This window comes from Megalobrama amblycephala, linkage group LG8 (assembly GCF_018812025.1).
Source record: "Megalobrama amblycephala isolate DHTTF-2021 linkage group LG8, ASM1881202v1, whole genome shotgun sequence".
Taxonomy (NCBI): Eukaryota; Metazoa; Chordata; class Actinopteri; order Cypriniformes; family Xenocyprididae; genus Megalobrama; species Megalobrama amblycephala.
This window is the reverse complement of record NC_063051.1, coordinates 35,767,239-35,776,480: the sequence shown is the minus strand read 5'-3', so window position 1 is coordinate 35,776,480 and position 9,242 is coordinate 35,767,239. Positions and strand designations below refer to the sequence as shown.

General features: G+C 42.0%; 1 pseudogene; it reads right to left on the bottom strand.

The window, feature by feature from the left end:
• Window positions 1-5,101: 5,101 nt before the first annotated feature.
• LOC125273274 lies at window positions 5,102-7,435 on the bottom strand (annotated as a pseudogene).
• Window positions 7,436-9,242: the final 1,807 nt, after the last annotated feature.

Below are 9,242 nucleotides of genomic sequence, written 5' to 3'. Positions count from 1 at the left end.
CGTGTTTCAGAGAGAAGCGCGTCACTGTGTTTGTCACTAATTCATTAGTCATTTTGTCGAATCCACTCAAATCAGGCAGACGTCCTCGTCCACAAAAACATCACGAAACTGCTTTTGTGAGCTCCGTTATTGGCTGTTGAGACCATCGAAATTAAAGAGACATTTAGCTGCTCCTGAATATGTAAATGTGGGCGGGCCTATGTTAATGAGTTCCTGGTTGCGCTGTCAATCATGATGATTTTTGCAGTAAATGTTCTATAGATGTGTAATGGAGAGGAAGTTTCACTGTACTGAACTTTTATTTCAAAGAGACTCTTGAGATTGTGTGCAGATCGTCTCTCAACCCCCCGAAACAGCCTCTATGACCGTCCAAACATCATTTTTCATCTGGGCGTTTGGCGTGTCAGTGTTTGTGTGTGTAATGTATCAGTGTGTGATTTCTGACAGAGGAAGTGCTGTGAGTGTGAGTGTGTGTTGTGCGTTATGTCAGCATCGATCGGCTCTCAGACAGCTCATTCTGCTCCGCTGACAGACAGTGATGGAGGGCGGCACTGACTCCAGACCAGTGCGTCCACGACACACTGACACACTGTCCCGCGCTCACAGAGTCCATCGATCCGATCCGGATGGACGGCCGGAGACAAAGACGCACACGCACACGACGTTCTGCAGCTTCGGAGCCGTTTCTACAGCCCTAAACTGAGCAAATCTAGAATGAACTCAAGCACAGCTCAAAACTTCACAACTGACTGAATCTAATTCCCTTCATATCTTCTTTGGATGCTTTGCTGTTGCGTCTGAAGTCTTTTGAGGAGCTCATAAAGCGCTGGACACTCTTATGAGACACAGGCGTGTTTTTAAGTCGGCTTTCTCTTCCTTCTCTTGTGTTTGTGTGTGAGAAACTGAATTCAGCCATACCAGAACATTATAGAGTTCAGATCTACATCAGGCCGTCATTTTAGAATTATTTATTATATAGAATTATGGTATTTAATATTTTGAATCAGTTTTATTATATCGGTTTTATATTTATTTCAGTTTTACTTTCAGTAATTTCTCTGTACAGTAAGCACTTTTTTCAATATTTCTCATTTTTGTTTAATTTTTTTTTTAATCAGCTCTATTTTAGTTAACAAAAGGATTTGTAATAGTTTTAGTTCATAACAGGACTGCTGTCTGTTTTTCAAGTCTTGTGAAATCATGTGATAATCATAACAGAATCTTCAGTCGTCTGATTTATGAACAATCATTCTAACGATTAAATGATTCATTGAAAAGATTCACTTCAGCAGAATGATTCCTTAGCATTACACGAATCTTAAAGTCTCTTATGCTCTTCCGTGCCGATTTAATGAATCCTTAATTAATAAAATAATAAATCTCTTTCATAAATTCATACTGACCCCAGAATTTTGTACAGTAGTGTATTTTTTTATCACAGAATTTAATAATCTTTGTTAATGTCAATCAATAAAAATATAATTGTTCATTGTCTGTTCATGTTAGCTCACAGTGAATTAACTACTGCTAACAGATACAACTTTTAACTTTATAAAATGGAAAATTAACAAAATTATCATTAGTATGATTAATTCATTCTGTAGAAGTATTATTAGTCATGTTAAAGGATTAGTTCACTTCAGAATTCAAATGTCCTGATAATTTACTCTCCTCCATGTCATCCAAGATGTTCATGTCTTTCTTTCTTCAGTGGAAAAGAAATAAAGGAAAACATTCCAGGATTTTTCTCCATATAGTGGACTTCACTGGGGTTCAACGGGTTGAAGGTCCAAATGTCAGTTTCAGTGCAGCTTCAAAGAGCTCTACATGATCCCAGACGAGGAATAAGAGTCTTATCTAGAGAAACCATCGGCCATTTTCTAAAAAAAATGTAAATGTATATGCTTTAAAACACAAATTATAGCCTTGCACGTGCTTCCGCTTTCCGTATTCTTCAGAAAGCTTATGCTTTATGTCCTACGCCTTCCCTATTCTACTTTTTTTCCATCAGTTGAATAGGGAAGGTGTAGGACGTACAGTTTTTGAAGCTGCACTGAAACTGTAATTTTGACCTTCAACCGTTTGGAGTCCAGTGAAGTCCACTATATGGAGAAAAATCCTGGAATGTTTTCATCAAAAACCTTCATTTCTTTTCAACTGAAGAAAGAAAGACATGAACATCTTGGATGACATGGAGGTGAATAAATTACCAGGAGTAATTTAAGTAATGCTTTAAGTAATGTAGTTAATTCATGTTATTGAATTAGAACTTATTGTAAAGCATTAATGATTCATTCACAAATTTGCTGTTTCTCTCATGAATCATGTAATATTGACTAAAATTAAAATTGGAATTCATAAAATATCACATGACTTCAGAAGACCTGGACTAAAGCACTCGAGTCATATGGATGCATTTAAGGGTCTTTTAATGGAGCTTTTATGTCCCTTTTAACCTTAAAAAGCTTCAGTTTGCATTCAACCTGTAAATGATGCCAGAATGATGATTTTTGGGTGAAGTGTTGCTTTAATACGGCAGTCTGAACTGTTGATATGTGCATGTGTGATTTGTGTCCCTGTGCTGTTCAGAGCGAACGAGAGCGAAGCGTGAACGTTCAGCAGAGGAGCGCGTCACACTTTCTGAGTCCTTCAGAGAGGAAAGTTCATTAAACACCTCTGGGACGAGTCTCCTTAGTTTAGCGGTGACATCTGGGTGTGCAACGGTTAAAACGTTCGCACCTGTTTCTGAACGCTCTGCCACACACACACTCGACAGACGGCAGAGAGCGAGAAAGAGAGAGAGTTATTCTGCGGCCCTTCACCTGCTTTGATGAAATAAGGCAATTACTGCGAGACAAGCGCGAGAAGTGCAGGGGACGGCAGTCAGGCGTTTACTTAAACTGGAGTTTCTACTTCAAAGGGCCGGAGGAGCCGCAGCGGAGCGAGAGCGGAGGAGAGCTCGCCACCTCATCAGAAACACATCTGATATTCCTCTCACCCTAATCCTCACACAGCGGCCGCCATTAGCCTGAACACACACACACACTGACACACACACACAAATTCAACAGACAGAGCTTTTTAGTACAAGCGACAGCTGAGCGATGAATCTCGCTGTAAGTCAAGGTGAAATACCGTAGCTTTCCATCCAAAGTTGAGAATTTAACTTGTGTGTGAAATTGGAATGTTGCAAAAAACATCTGCAAATAAAGCAGCGTTTTCATCCCATGTGTTCAAGAGAACAAAATCATCACTTCCTGGGAAATTGGCACAAAATATCTGCAATAAAAACGTAAGTTTCTTCAATCGGGCTCTTTTTCCTCCATCATAAATGAGTTTGTCTCAGAGCGTCAGACGAAACACAATAAACGCTGTCATGTGATCTTGCGTTCGGATGCTGGTGTTTGGGAACACAATCGTGTGAGACGCTTCTGGAGGAATTAAACCAAATCATTCTGATGACAGACTTTGACTCAGGCGTTTCAGAACCACCAAACCAACATTTGAGATGCTGCGATGTGATTGGTCCACTGGTTAGTCCAGTTATCCAATCACAGCCTCTGCTGAGCCAAAGTCTCATGAGGTTTTGAGGGATTTATTCGGTAAATGTGTTTCCCTCATAGTTTATGAGCATGTCTTTTTATCGGATAAAAAAATGACCATCCTCAATTGAGCACATACTTTTTTTTTATCCGCATTTTTAGATTGAGAGCTCAATCTCAATCTGCTGAAGAAGAACATTTGAATAATCTGTATTCCAGTGACAGCTCTATGGAATACTGAGCACATCTTTCAAGCTCCAAAAACATAAAATAATATCATAACACTGGTCTAAACGTGTGCTTCATGTGAGGAACAGACTCAGATTTTACTCGTTATTCACTGAAAATCTTCTCCTTCCCTGCAGCTCTCAAATCTCATTCTTCATTGCTCATATTCAAAGATTTATGAAAAATGAAATCCAGTGGGGTTTTGTCAAACCTGGCATAAATTTTCTTCATCTGAACACACAAATGAGATTTCAGAGGTTCTGTTTTTGTGACTAATCAAATGTAAGTTAATGAGTAAAAAAAAGGGATTTTGACTTTCAGACGTTCAGATGTTCTTTCAATGAAGCTGAAGATGCTCAAATCATGCTGGAGATTCATTCATCTGTTCATCTCTGAGTTATATCCTGTAATATCCTAATGAAAAATAAAAAAATAAAAACTTAGAAACTGAAAAAAAAAAAAAAAGTATGATCTCAGAGTTTTGGACCCTGCTGTATGTGTGTGTGTGTGTGTGATATATAGCATGCTATATACACTCTTTGATCAGAATACAGCAGTGATATAAACACTCGTCTCTGTTTGTTTTGTAAGTGGACTAAAATCAATATTCCAAACTTCTCAAGTTTTCAAAGGCGTCCAGGAGCGACACGCTTCAGATGTCTGCTTACTTCACAACTACAAACCCTTCATGAGAAGATCTGTGTGAATAAACCACGCTTTCAAAGCGTTCACCAGAACGATTCAAAGTGCTGCATGTGTTTCATTATCTGACATGTTCTTCAGAGGTGGATGGAGAGCGAGATGAGCAGGAGTGAGTGTGTGTTCACGTGTTCATTGTGTGATTATACAGATGAACAGGGATCTGCATTCACTGCAGTCAGTGTCAGTGTTGAGCTCAGCTTTAGTCTGTGATTCTGTGAGACGCGTCACTGTCACGAGACACAATACATGTCTTTATTATATTTGTAAAACTTTACATTTTGTCCGTTAACATTCAAAGGTTTGAAGTCGGTACGTTTTTTAAATGTTTCTGAAAGAGTCTCTTCTGCTCATCAATGCATTTATTTGACCAAAAATACAGTAAAACAGTGAAATATTATTCCAGTGTAAATCAGCTGTTTTCTATGTGAATATATAGTAAAGTGTAATTTATTCCTGTGATCAAAGCTGAATTTTCAGCATCATTACTCCAGTCTTCAGTGTCACATGATCCTTCAGAAATCATTCTAATATGATGATAAGAGATGCATCATGCAGATGCGCTGGGACACATCATCAGTGATGTATCCTGGGGTCATTGGGTGTTTCGGGTCTTACAACATTAGACACCCTCACCCAGGCGACCGGCCGGAACTGATCAGACTCATGTCTGGACAAAGCTGTGTGGATATTATTCTGGATGGGATCTTCAGTCATTTGCCCAGATCCACCTCCAGTTGCCAGTCAGTGGCGAAAGTGAGGAGGTCAGACTTTGCTCTCGGTTGTGGATGGACCTTCTCTCCGGTCTTGAGAAACTTGATGGTCCTTGCCCTTGATGGAATTGATGGCTGTGGCTATGCTCTCAGCAACTGCCTTAAGGATCTGGTCATGGCACCAGCGATAGCGGCCATCTCCAAGGGCTTTTGGTCAGCTGCTAAGGAGGTGTCTAGGGATCCCCTACCTCAACAAAGGGGACAAGATGGTGACTCACTTTTGCTCCAGACATGGAGGTTCGCTGGACTTGGTAGGACGTCATAGACGGTTTGGACTAAGAACCTAATTCGATGGAAGTCTGCTTTCCAGATGTCAGCCCAGGTGATCTTATGTTGCCGAACACTTTCCCATCTAGTCCAAACTCCTTGTTGCCCCATTTCCACCATCCTGCTAGCTCTTACTTCCCCCATGCCTGCCCGCACTTCCTCTTGAACCAGATGTTGACACTCTTTGCCTTGAGCATTGTCGACTTTCATTACCGAGAAATAGCCCAAGCCTGCACGCCCTGTTGCTATGGGCCCCACCAGTGCCTTGTGACTCCAGTGATTTCTCTGCGCTCCATCTCCTGCCTGTCCGCACCTGTATGCCAGCTGTTGCCACCTTTGGGTCCCTGGACTCTCCGCACTGCCATGCTTTCCATGTTCTTGACACCATGAACTCTTCAGCAAGGCTGCTTATCAGAAGTTGCAGGACGTTGCTGGTGCCATACAAAGTAGCACGGCTCAAACTGCGAGGTAAACCAAGCCATCTTTGCCAGTAGCTGCTGATCTTTCCCTCCAGGGCCTCAACAGTTGTTATGGGCACTTCATACACCAGCAGGGGCCACAAGATCCGGGGCCAGATAGAATGCTGGTAAATCCAGGCCTTAAACTTCCCAGGAAGACCTGATTTATCCACCTTGCTAAGCCATGACTCAAGCTCTCTGCTGGTTTTCTGGATGGAAGTAGAATCTTTGAGGCTGCAGTCAAAGAGCTTACCAAGGCTCTTGACTGGCTGCTCTGTGATGGATGGAGTGGTAGCTCTATCGAGTGAAAAACGGAACCTGTCCACTACCTTCCCCCTCTTGAGCACTAGCGGCCTTGATTTTGCTGGTTTAAAGCTCTCCTTTGCCCGGTTGATGAGCTTCTCTAGCTCTTGGAGAATCCACCTTCTACCTGGGACAGATGAGGTGGTGACAGTCAGGTCATCCATGAAGGCCCTTATTGGTGGCTGACGCACTCCAGATCTCATCAAGGGACCTCTGCACTCTACCTCTGCTGACTTCACAATCATGTTCTTAATGAGAGCAAAGAGAATGACTGAGATGGTGCAACCAGTAATATGCCTTTCTGTAGCCGATGCTAGTATGAAATACCTGACCCAGTGGTGGCTCTTAGCCTGAACTTGTTGTGTTAGTCCAGGATAAGGTCTGTGATTCTACTGGGAACATGATGTCACTGGATGGAAGGCAAGCACAATGAGATTGTGAGGTATGGATCTGTACGCATTAGCAAGGTCCAACCACATCACAGAGAGATCACCTCTCCCTTCACGAGCCGCCCTGATGAGTTGTGTGATGACTCTTGTGTGTTCCAAACAGCCAGGCACTCCTGGAATGCCACCCTTCTGAACAGAGGTGTCAATATAGTTGTTCTTCAAAAGGAACTCGTGACAGGATTTTGCTTTCGACGCTTAGCAGTGAGATGACTCTGAACTGACTGATCTTTTTTTAATTCTCTTTCTTTGGAATCCATACACCTTCTCCAAATCTCCACTGCTTAGCAACTCTTCCTCTATGCCAATTTACCCTCAGACTCTTCCACAGGTGGTGTAGGAGTTGCGGGCAGCGCTTGTACACAGTGTATGAAACTCCACTAAGCCCTGGTGCGGAGGCTGATCTGGCTCTTTTCACCACCTCCTGAACCTCCATCCAGCTGGGCTCCCTCATGATGAACTCAGCTGTCGGAGGTTGTGGTCTTATGAGAGCTCTGTGTGGTTCCAATTCCACGTCCCTATCAGGATCACTAAAGGTGTTGCACAGAAAAGAGCTCACCTCCTCAGTTGAGCACTGCCACTGTGCATGTGGCAACATGCTTCCTCGCTCTTTCCTTACCCCGCCTCTGATGCCACTCTGCCCTGCGCAGGGACATGAGTGTCTTTCTTAAAGGTACTCTATGTACGATTTTTACTGTACTAAAGCATAAAAATACCATAATATGTTTGCAGATATTTATTAAACATGTTGAGTTCACATACTCATTTCTCTGAAACCATTGGTACAGCCAGTTATTTTACTTTGAAATTTGGGTCCCGTGTCGGAATTTGTGTTTTTGTTTCAGTCTTTGCGAGACCACACATTGCCAATTCACCCAATAGTATTTTGCCACCCTGGGTTGCCAGTTGGCGGAAAACACATGCAGCGAATTGCAGCCATGGAAGCCAGCGAACAAACTGGGTCAGAGATCGCAGATTGTACCTGACCTAAAAAGACTCAGCATCCATCTAAAAATAGCTATGAATGGGAGCATATTAAAACATGATATCAACTCATCATAAATCAACTAATTATCTTACAGTGTGTAAGTCTCCTCGCCTTCCAATGTCAATTGAGCTCGCTCCTGTTGCGTCTTCAAATTGGCAACCCGTGTGAGCGTGGAGTCTGAGGAGGAGGGGGCGGGGCAAACAATATTTTGAATTTGGACTGCAGTACACATTTCAACCACTAGCAGTTGATGCAGTTGATGTGTCTTTGTGGCTCTATGGTTCCTAGTGTAAGAGGGCATTCTGATTTGCTGCTCAAAAAACATTCATGATTATTATCAATGCTGAAAACTTGCTGCTTCAGATTTCTGTGGAAACCATCATACATTTTATTCTTCAGGATTTTTTTGATGAGTAGAAAGTTCAAAAGAACAACATTTATTTGAAATAGAATTTTTTGTCACATTATAAATGTCTTTACTGTCACTTGATGAATAAAAATTGTTTTGTTGATCTTTTTGTAGCTACTTTATCATCCAGCAGGTGAAAATCATGTATCTGATGATGTGATGAAGTAACTCTTGAATGTGAGCAGCAGTAATACTGACGCTTAATCAGTAATAATAGTTTTACTGCTGCTGTAAATGCTCATTTCTACTTCACAGTGACTAGAATGGATGGAGATAGAAACCTAAACCTCTGTGCCTCAGATAAAGCTGAGCAGATTGAATCCGATATTCTCCTAAAGCCTCTGGGAAACAGCTCTGTTCACACACACACACACTCACACACACTCACACACACTCACACTCAGGTCTCTCCAGAAAGAGCTTTTTCCATGAGTGATTTCGAGGTGGAGTGCTTCTTCAAACCCTTACATGAGGAGAGAGAGAGAGAGGAAGCCTATAGAGTGGAAAGAGTGTAATAAGAAATGTTCCCGTGTCAGGATGGACTGAGAGGAAACTCAAGCATGGCTAAAAAGAGCGTTCGCAGCCAGTCAGTGAATTCTGTTCCCTATTTGTCTCTGCCACTCGCTGAGCTCTCTTCATTAATAATGCATGAACTGAGCCCATGTATTAGTGGCCAGCCTAGCAGAGAGAGAGAGAGACTGTGAGGTGTGTGTGTGTGTGTGTGTGTGTGTGTCTTATTTATTGAGGAGGTTTTGGGAGCCGCATCAGGTGTGGCGTTCGCTATGCATCACGGAGGAAAAGCCCACTCAGGGTCCCTAGAAACACAAGGTAATTGAGTTCATTGATCAAATTCAGAACGACGCGCAGGAGAGAGAGAGACAGACAGGAAGAGAGGGAGTCAGGCTTCCTGTTACACTGAGGAAGAAGCGTTTGGCTGTATAAAATACTGAAATCACCTCACAGTGAAGAATCACTATTATCAAACTGATAGATTCCGATTGGATGAGCCGTTTGGCTTCTGTATTAATGCACCAAATTACTTGGAAACAACTAGAGTTATTCTAATGCTTGTAGGAAGAACTGTTTATTCATTTAATTTTATTAATAATATATTGAAATGTAACTGTTT